Source organism: Belonocnema kinseyi, chromosome 7, assembly GCF_010883055.1.
Source record: "Belonocnema kinseyi isolate 2016_QV_RU_SX_M_011 chromosome 7, B_treatae_v1, whole genome shotgun sequence".
NCBI classification, from domain to species: Eukaryota; Metazoa; Arthropoda; class Insecta; order Hymenoptera; family Cynipidae; genus Belonocnema; species Belonocnema kinseyi.
In genome coordinates this window covers 53,458,448-53,469,841 of record NC_046663.1, presented here as the reverse complement: position 1 = coordinate 53,469,841, position 11,394 = coordinate 53,458,448, and the positions used below count along the sequence as shown (strand labels likewise).

Here is an 11,394-nt window from a genome sequence, read left to right as displayed (position 1 = left end):
TTACACAATTTTTCAAAACCAGTATAATCCTAACCGGAAGTGAAATTCTCGTATCCGGCGAACTTTTATTAATCCTGAGAACCGTTCGCATCGAGTGTCATTGAAAATTCTGGAAAGAATCGTAATTTTACTCCCACATCAAACGGCTTCGCTCATGCGACGGGCGAAGTCTCTAGAAAGGCGAGGCATTTTCTCAGTATTTGTAAGTATTTCAAAAGTGTGAACGCGTGAAATGCAACAATCGTTATCATTTTTGTCGTGGGTGGTTGATATATAGTGATCAATCGCGTTTTAAGGAAGTTAGTGAGGTTCAATCTCGATGCAGCTTTAAGAGAGCATTAAAGGGAATATCTCCGAAGCTTCACGAACGGTTTAGAGCTGCTGGAAACGGCATTTTTTCGTACTCAACGCACCATAACCTCCAAATCTAACGGACTCGTATGTAGTATTTCGGGTATTTTAGTCGATTTATTGTTTATTTAATGGTTATACACCCGCAGCGACGGGACTCGAGTTGACTTGAATCGATTCTGCACGAGATGCGAGCCAAAAATTTCCTCAACGATTTTGGAGCCACTGTGAGACTTTAAAAATAATTGATTGTTCCAAGTGCAGAAAAACAAGGAGCAAAAATGTAACAATCAACAGACTTTGTTTTTTGTGAATTTCCAAGAGTAGTGTGTCTCTCAAGTGTTTTGGCAGAGTGTTTGTGGCAAAAAGAGGATATAAAGTGTGAGTGTACATTACAAATTTTAAAAAGGAGTGTTATCGCAGGTTTTGGAAACAGGTGTTAGATTGTTTCGTTTGAGATGAGCTGTTGAGTGAAAAGCTTTTGTTTTCTCTTTTGGAGAACGGCCTCTAACCTGGGGATGAACAGTCTCGAGGGGTCGTCAGTCTAGTCATCACAGTGGAGTTCTGCTTAATCGCAGGTAAGAAATTTTCACAATTTTCAGCAGCTTTCCAAAACCTTTTCTAGGGCTGGGGAATTTATTTTACGGTCTTGTGAACGTATACCCTGACATCAGCAGGGGGTAATTATCCGTTTTGTTCAAAAATAGACCTGAATGTGTATGTTGTTATGGCGCGGGTAACCTGAAATGCTTACTGGGAGTGTATTTTTGTTGCATTTTTTTATCTTCTTAGTAAAGTAAGTTGGGTATAGTCTCTATTTTGTTCTTTTCTGCCTACTTACATAATTTGCTTATTTTTTACTTCGAGTTTTTCGCTACTTTTTTAAAACTGAATTTTGGTTAAATGCCGTGAATGGAGGGAAATTCTTTCCTCTCGGAATATGACGGGGTATTTTTTAGAAGTATTACCAGGAAAGCCTGTCTAATAATAGTAATAATATAGTTTCTAAATTTAAAATTATTTAACCTTAAAAGCCTCTTTGTTTTTTACTTATTTTTCCAAGCATTTTAAAAATCCATTATAAAGTCTCATACTTTTTAATTGACATGATTTTAATCCTAAATTTCCTAGTTTTGAATGTATTTCAGTTTAAAATCATTATTCAAGTAGGCCTCATTTTAAAATTTTAATTGTAGTTCGAAACCTTAAGATTGGTAATTTTATATTTTTTAGATGTTGAATTTAAATTAAATTAAAAATTCAGTTTAATATTTTACAATTTAAAATTTTAGTGAATAGAACAGGATAATAGTCCAAATTTATTATTTGCGATCAAAATCTTTTACTTTATTTTAATTTCATTTATTATGAACAAATAAAATGAAATAACAGTTTCCACCTATTATTATTATTCTTTTTCTGTATGAGTAGATTAGTAGACACTGCCTTCTTCTAACAAGAAGATTTTGGAATTTGCCTGAACTCGTTAACAAAAACATATCTTTATTCTTAAATAATGTATATTCTTATATAATTTATTCTCTAAAAAATAAAAGTGCATCTTCATTCATAACTTTATATCTCTTTAAAAATTCATAATGTTCCATAAACGCTTAATGAAGCATATACGTGTAAATTATTAATTATTATTCTCGATGCCTAAGTTCATAAAAAAAAGGATCACCGAGTCTGTAACCTACATAAAGAACGTGTGTGTATATATAGGACACAAATATGTGGCGCTCACAAAAGGTCGTTAGCCGATAGTTTTTTTTAAATAAACATAATCACAAGCAGATATTATATCGACTTTATATAGGGAACTTGGTTTGTAGTATCTCCTTTAGAATGGGCAGAATGGGATATTCATATATAAAATTCATTTTAGAAATTTCTTTCTCTTTATCAGAGGATACCAATGTGTCCTATGAGCGCCAAGTGTCATGCTCGGAATTTGTTAGACATCTCTAAAACCACTCTACTGTAGGTAGGAAAAATGCAACAGCAATAAAAATTCATGTAATTAGTCAATTAGTTATGTTAAATAATGTACCTGAATTTTAGAATGTTCAAATGAATGGAATGTGTTTTCCCAATTTTATTTCATCAAGCCCTACTGAAAATTCCTGTATAGGTTCCTATATAGGATTCTACATAGGATACTATATGTTTCACCTATAGGTGCAACCTATAGGAAAGGACATGGGATCCTTTATAGGTGCCTGTATAGGACACTCCCTAATAAGGTACCTAATAGTGCCTAACTGATGGTACCTAACCAATGATACCTTATGGTACCTAATGGCACGTATGTCACTAAGTGCTCCTGGAGGACCAAAAAACTTCTGCGCAGCCGTAGGTGCTATAAAATAGTACTGCGCATCTGGATATGATCCCATGCTGAAACACATACATTATACAGGAACCTATAGAGGATCCTTTATAGGATCCTATGTCATTTCCTATAGGTGAAACACATAGGTTCCTATGTAGGATTCTATATAGGATCCGATGTAGGTTCCTATATAGGAACTTATATAGGAATTTTCAGTAGGAAGAACTAATGTTCTAACTATAATATAAGTTGTAAATCATTAATTCGAGAATTATTTTGTAATCTATTATTTTTAATATACATGGACGAGTAGCAGTATTAAAAATTATATCTTTGTCGAGTGACTCCTTAACTTTTGACACAACTAAAATTTATTTTTAAAATTCACGCATCAAAATAAACAAACCTACACAACCTTTAACGTGAAACAACTGCGAGATAGTCGCTCAGCTGTCAATTTTTTCAAGTAAATTGTTTGATTATCTACTACTGGAAAATGTAATGTTAAATAAAAAGTTTCCAAATATTTACAAGTAAAAAAGAAAGTACAATTTCTTCTGTAAATATTGTTCATTAAACTTAAAACTTTGATTTTGATGTATAAACTCGGCACAAACAAGTTTGGCGAACATTTTTTTAGGTCAGAAATTAATTTTTCTACTCCAACGCATTAGGTAATTATAATATTTCAATGTAACTTTGACAGAAAACTCGCCATACCAATGCATTTTCCACGCTCATTGCATTACGAATACGATAGTGAAAGTACTCGCTAATTTAATTTTCAAGGGAAACCCCCAAAAAGCTTTTTTAATGGGGGTTTGCTTATTAATTAATTTATTTAATTATTTATTTATTTAATTTATAGCTTTTCTAATTGTCATCAAAATTAAAAATTTTATTTGGTAAATTTGCTAGTCTTTTATCCATCTATAAGAAACTTTGAAAAAAATTTATAAAATTTCAACATTAAAAATTTCAATATTTTGAAAATGCACTAAATTTTTTTATCTTGGTTCAAATGCAGACTCGATTGGAAAAATTCTTAAAAAGTTTGCGTGGCTACAACATTCAGGTAACGATACATACATACAGACAGACGTACAGACAGACAACGGCAAAATTTTATGATTTTCGGATACTGTGCGCGCCGAAATGTAAAGATCCGTTAAAAACCAGAGATCGAAAATTTGGACGATTACATTATACTAACGTTTTTAATTTTCATCCAAATTAAAAATGCCATTTGAATAATTTGCAAATATTTTTTTCAAGTATCGGAGACATTTACAACATTTTCTGAAACTTGAAAAAAAATGGTCTAAAATGTTGAAAAAGCTCTAATTTTTTAAATTGTGTGCTAATCGAAAAATCCGGCAAGAATATTTTCAATGTATTTGGTATCTACTGAAAATTTAGAATAAAATTTTTGGATTTATGAAAAAAATCTTTTTTTCTATTTTATGAAAATTTTCAAATTTTCGAAAAGTATATAACGTTTCCAATTTTCAGGAAAATTAAACATTTTATTTGGATAATTTGCAAGTCTTTGACCCATCTATGAGAAACTTTGACAAACATTTGTAAAAGTTAAAAAAAATTGAAAATTTTGAAAATGGTATAATTTTTAAAATTTTGGGCTAATCGAAAAATTCGCGTAGAATAGTTTTGAAATATATTTGGTATCTGGTGAAAATTTTGAACGAAATTTTTGAATCTATAAAAAAAATTTTTATATTTTTTGAAAATTTTCACATTTTTAAAAGTATTTAACTTTTCTAATTTTCATAAAAATAAAAAATTCTATTTAGATAATTTGCAAGTCTTTTACCCATCTATAAGAAACTTTGACAATAATTTATAAAATTAAAAAAGAAAAATTCAAAATTTTGAAAATGCTCTCAATTTTTAAATTTTGGTTCGAAATATCTGGTTAACGAACTTAGCCTTTATTTTGGGGATCTTCAGAAGTGTATCAAATGCGGACTCGATTGGAAAAAACCTTCAAAAGTTAGCGTGACTACAACATTCAGGTCACCATACATACAGATATACAGACAGACACTGATGAAATTTTTTGGTTTTCGGATTCTGTGAGTGCCGAAACGTAAAGATTCGTTAAAAACCAAAAATTGAAATTTTGGGCGATTACATTACATTCTCAGGAATGAGAATGTAAAAATTAGTTTTTGCGAAGATACAAGAAAAATAGGGCAAAAAATGACTGATTTCCATGCATTTGGCCCACTGTTTTCCCCTTCGGCATTCAGCGAAGTGAAGTTAACTGGTGGTTGAAGTGAAAATACCTAATTGAATGAGTTTTTTTCTTTGAAATAATTATTTTATGAGAAAAATAAGATTTTCCAAAAAAGAGCGGTACCCGTAGCTAATTAGGAGAGATGGTAAAGGGCAGATGTAAATTATTTCTGTGACCCCCAATTGGGGTGCCATTGGGGAAGGGTAGGGGTATATGACTGTAATTATTTCTGTGATAGTCACAAGTATGCCTTCCCATCCCATACGAGATATTGGAAAGGGGTACATGTGTGCCTTTAATTAATATATATCCTTGATTAATCAGTAATCACACAAGTGCTACAAGTACCATTTCAAGAAACTGCATTTATTATCAAGATTTCCCTTTTTTTCTCAAAAAATAATGGTTTTAAGACAAAATGCGTATCAGAAAAAAGGTGTATTTTTAAAAGATCTACAACTTCTATTCTTAGGTTTTTTTTTGCAAATTTTTATTATGTACTCAAATAAGCGGAAGAAACACGTAATTTCCATAGTTATATCATGTTTTGACTTCTGATCTTGGAAATTAAATTTTCGGGTATTTTCGCTGTTATATTCGTGATTTATTACGGATCGTTTATCTAGAGTATTGAATTTATCTTAAGATAATTTGTAATTATATTCTGATATCGTTCCGAATTTCAAACATAGTTTTTTCTTGGAACGTCGAGTAGGATTTCTCAACTGATTTGAGACGAGATCACCGTGATATTAAAAATCGCATTTTTATAAAGGCCGGGGCTACGTGTACGAAAATTTCGGTATAAATAGCCCGATTTTTTCTGTATGGAAAGAAGAACTGAAAGAGAGGCTATTTGTACGAAAATTTTGGTACGAATCACCGGATTTTTGTATACACGCCCATTTTTTTACGGAAATTTCGGTACACGTAGGCAGTTTCTTCTATAATAACTATGTAGTTAATTAAACTTAATGAAGTTCTGAACATTCAAATGAACGAAGTATTTCTCTCCAATTCTATTATATTAATAAATACTGCTCAAACTACACGACTTAAAATATTAATTATAATTTTCTTTTTATAATCTACTACTTGTAATGTAATTTAACAAACATTTTAGCACCTTTTATAGTTTAAAAAATCATCATTAAAAAAAATATTCATTCTAAGGTTCAGAACTTCGAGAACAGTCTTACTTCGTCAACAGGAATCGTATGGGATTATATGCAATAGGATAAAGGGGAGGGATTGTCACATTCCTTCCCGGTTGACATCTCAAATCCTTTTCCAGAGAAGTGTAACTGAAGCACCTTTGATTTTGTATTCCAGCATATTTTGCGAGAGATTGCATTTTCTTGGGGCTTACAAAATAAAATATGGATATTCATATGCGGAAAAAATATCACTTATATTATTATTATATTGCGGGAGAATGCATTTTATTGGGGCTTGCAAAATAAAATATGGATATTCATACGCGGAAAAAATATTACTTATACATATTGTTAAAACAAAAATATTATATAGCTGAATGAATTATGTTGGAAGATAAAATATAATTCATTATTTCTCAGGTGTGCACGGCGATACATTTGTTTTCAATGTTTAGTTCCTTGTGCACCTCCAACTAAAATAAAATGTAGGAATTTAAGGATAATCGAGGTACTATTATTATAATTGTTGTAAAAATATTGTCAATATTAAGGGTTTTATGTAACATGATTTATAAGAAATGTACAAAATTTTAATATTATTAAATAAGAATGCGTATTGAAATAAGAGCCACTTCTAATTTTCGCAACCGGGATTTGCGAGAATTCTAAAAGATTATGCGTAAAACGCCCAAAAGTTTCCGAGCTGTTCCGTCTACATTCTACAACCTAGTACGCAGCGACCAAACCAGCTGACCGACTCTAACGTGACGTCCGAGCGCCTAACCGCCGGAGCCGTAGCATTAGGATTAGTATGTTAAGTCCTGTCCTTTAAAGATTTTAAGCTATTTTAACAAATTACAAAGAAGTTTAGAGAGTTTTGTGGGAATTTGAAAGATTTTATGGTCAATTTTTAAAGATTTAAAAAAAAACAATTAAAATGATTTCTAGAAAAACTTAAATTTAAATAAAATAAAATGAAATTTTAGGGTATTTCCAAAGAATGTTATCCTAATTTGGAATATTTTCCAGGACCTCCAATTCTTCCAAGGATTTATGGTATTTTAAAATTGTTTTAAATTAAAAAAAGGGCTTGTTGATTTCATTTAAATAAAAAAATGTTTTTAATATATTTAAAGGAACTTTAGAAAATATGAAGGATTTCAAGAGAGTATACGGGATTTCGCAAGATATATGAGATTTTGAAAATTTCGAAGGATTTAAAATAATATAGTATAGGAGTATATTTGAGTATATAGTATAGTATAAGTATATTTGAGAATATCCTGTAATTATTATATTCCTAAAAGCTTATACCACCCACTAAGAAATTTCTTGTCCTTCTATAAAGTTACTTTCATACATTAAGGAACATCGTTATTTACTTTTACATACAAAAAGTATTATACGGTTCCTAGACCCCTAATGGCGATCTAAAGTAAAATAATCTATTGACGGTGACACCAAAAGTGACAATTTTGTAGGGCATATATTTTGGAAAAAATATGCTTTTTTGAATCACGCTTTACTTATTACTATTCTTTTTACTTTTATCGCTATGAGTACACTCATTTAATTGTAATTTAACCATGTATAGATGGATCATTAAAGAGCTTATTTAAGTATTATGTAGTTGTATGAAGGGATTTAGGATCAGAATTGGTTTAAAAATGCGATACTTAATACTTGAGTGGCTCATTATTCAGAAAAATTATGCCTTGGAAAAGTTTAGAGATACCTGGAATTTTTAAGGATTTTTTTACAGAATTTGAGTGAACGTACTGAGATTATTAGAAAGATATTTTTTAAGATAAAAAAATATGCATAAAACAAACTGATTAATACTGTAATTTTTTGTATGGAAGAGTTTTATATTCTTACTATTTATTCCAAGCAGAGATATTAGTTTGCATTTTCATAGTCACTATTCGACTTTTTCTAATCGTACCTCTATTATCCCAAAATTAGTGTTTTATTTCAGTTATACCAAAAGTCTCTCCGTGTCGCAAATCCAGGAATTCGTGTAAATTTAATAACTACACTTTTGTGCAGATGTATTGTTTCTTCACCAGGAATTATCATAAGTAGATGTAGATAAGCTAAGAAAGAACTTAATTTTCTCGAGTTTTAATTACAAATTTTAATAATTATAACAGAGTTAAATCCATTTTCCATAGAAAATACAGCGATATGAAAAACTATTTTTTTTAATAAAAAATGCAGTTGTAAAGTTTTATCAAGATGTCAGAATTTTTATTGGGGTTTGCCGCCCTTTTCATACTTCGGATCAATGAAAAGGGCATGAAAAATCGATGGAAACTATAAATAGTGGACTCCATAAGTGAGGGTAATAGCAAAACTAGTTTTTAAACTTTTTTCATTTTTTAAAACTTGAATCAAACTTATTTCTCCGTATTTCTTACTCTCTAAATATAAATTAGTTAAATTCTACTGAATGAAATAACTGGGGATTGGTCACTGACAATCAGTGAAAAGTTACTTATTCATTCAGTGAAAAAAAACCAGATGTACTGCCTGATAATTAAAAAATGTATTCAATTAAGAAACTATGTTTGCTACTTAAGTAAAACAATAACATGATGATTTACTTTAATATTACTGGTACTAAATTAATTAGTGAATAAGTCTGGAATCACTAGTTAGTAATATGGTTAACTTTTGTTTTATGGATTTGATTTTTTTAGTATTTTTCTGTTTGAAATAGAATTTTTTGTCGTGTTATAAAAGAAGGTTTTTGAAAGGAAGGAGAAGTTTCGCGCTTCTCGGCCTTTTCACCTTACCTTGGCTTTGCGGACCGGTTTATCCGTTTACTACCGGGCTCACCTATCGAGAGAATACTCCAACGTATCTTACCGTCACGATTCTTATCGAATATCTTCAGAATTTTTAGGGTCTTCTCAATCCTTGAACGATACCACGCAATGTCGATTTAAAAATCCTCTAGAGGACCTTTCGTATCTCCCGGCGATACCTTTTGCAGGTATCGAAGACTAAGGTCCGCAAAGCAGAAAATATTGCAAAGTACTACACTATCCAGTTTTGATTATCGCATCACGGAATATTTAAACCATTGGCAAAGCTAAAGTAAAGCAAACATTTTCGAAAGATGGTAGCTCTGCACATTTAAAAATTATTTTTGCGACTTAAATAAAATAATATTAACAAAGTTCTTTTTTAATTTTTTCATTTTAAATCTTGTGAATCTTGAAAAAGGAAAAAAAATCAACTAAAACCAACCTCACACTTTTTCCTTTCTCCGCCATTTTTCTTATTTAAATTTTTGTGAAAAGAATGAATTTTATTATTAGTAATTTTAGACATGCACTAATTTTTTGTATTATTTCTTTTCCTTTTTGGAAATGTAATAATTTAAATATATTGGTTCAGAATCAACCATAAACTTGTATATATAATTTACACCTCGTTTCACACTGGAAGATCAGAATGTGTTGAATTAATTGCGGGTTTTTAGTTCTTTTTACAACCTTTCCTGTTATTCAAGTAGGAGCAGATGAAGAAGAATTTCAATCGATGAAAACATTTAATTGAAATAAAGTTCTCACCTGGAGAGCTGGAAATTCAAATGACGACTCTCAAGAGTTTCTGTGATTCCATTCTTGGAAGATAGGAAGGAAACCGTGAATCTCAGTGCCTGGAATATATTTCGGGATGCAAACATTCCTATAAGTTTTCGAGCTGAAGTCTTGCCTGGAGGCTAAGGCTCGCTTTTCGACCACTTGATAATTCGCTTTTAACGACTTGAACAGGCTAGCATTTCTATTTTTGAATCCCATTGTCTTGGTAAACATCACTCGTTTCGAAACCGCTCCTAAAGCTTTCTATAGTTCCTAGAATTTTTGATCCGGCATTGGTATCGGTATTTAGAGAACTTGTCAACAAATCTCGGATTTTGTGAAGTATGAGAAGTTTTCGCTCTGTTTTTAATGAATTTTTGCGAATAAATTCGATTCTTGCAGCGAATTTTTCAGTCATCGTCTTTGTCGTATGTCAGACTAAAATCGCTTATTGCGGTCTACACATTTTTGTCTGAAATTATTTTCAATTTGAAAATCATTGTTTAAAATTTAAGTTTAACTAATAGAATTTTAGTTAAAAATTAGTCATTTTTAATTAAAATTTCACCTATATATACTTCTAATTCATAATTTTTTTGTTCAAATTTCAGCTACTTGGTTGAAAGTATAACTAATTTTTAAAAAATCATTTTATTAGTTGAATATAAAACTGTTTTCTTGAAAATTAGTTGTTTTTTTTTTGTTTCAAATTCAATTGTTTGAACTGCAACTTAAACTGTTCAATTTTTGGATAAATTTTCTCTTGTAGTTAAAATTCAACTATTTGGCTGAAAATTATCTTTTTTACAAAAATTGATATCGGGTTGAAAATTCTGGGTTTTAGAAAATTCGTCTTTTTGGCATGAAAATATCATTATTTTTATAGACAAATTTTTAAAAAACTCGGATCAAATTTTATTAGAAATAGAAATTTATTAGTAGAAATTGTACCTTCTTTTGTTAAAATTGAAATAGTTTGGTTAAAAATTAATCTGTTCTGGTTGTCTTTTTGTCGAAATATTTACATTACATTTGCCATTGAGAATTAATCTTTCTCGATTGAAAATTCAAATACTTGGTTGAAAATGCAACTGTTTTTAGTTGAAATTTAATCTTTTTTGTTTAAAAATTCGACCATTTGGTGGAAATTTCTTGTTGCCAAGTTGAAGATTCAACTATATTTGGTTGAAAAATAGATTTTTTGGTTTCGAGAAATTTATTTTCCTTTCTGTTCAATATCCATCTATTTCCTTAAAAGTTCAAGTATTTGTTTTTAAATGCAACTTTTTGTTCTAAAATTAATATGTTTGTTAAAAATTCAACTATTTGCTTGAAAAAATCATCTTTCTTGGTTAAAAAGAAGTGTTCGGTTTTAAAAATGAACTTTTTTTCCAAAACATTCGACTTATTCGCTGGAAAACTTAACTCTTTCGTTACAAATTATTCTCTTTTGGTAGAAAATCTTGGGCTTCTGCATGGATAACAGGACTCTTGTGACCCGTATGGAGTTACTTATAGTTTCATATATATAACGAGTCGCTGGGGCATTTTTTTAAGTCGGAACTTTGAGAAAGGCTTTTCGAGAGAAACGCATCTAAAGTTTATGAGTGCTAAAACACTCTTGTTTCTTCTTCGAACATATTTTAAAATAATTTTGACCCTAATTTAGAAAAACGCAAATATCTGCTGAAATAGAATTGG

General features: G+C 30.2%; 1 protein-coding gene across 1 annotated transcript in view; it reads left to right on the top strand.

Moving 5' to 3' along the window:
• LOC117177327 overlaps positions 1-11,394 on the top strand; it is a 200,556-nt gene continuing 189,162 nt past the window's right edge. Inside the window, exon 1 of the mRNA XM_033367951.1 lies at positions 1-929. The gene's annotated coding sequence lies outside the window, so the exon portion shown is untranslated. The remainder of the gene's footprint in view (positions 930-11,394) is intronic.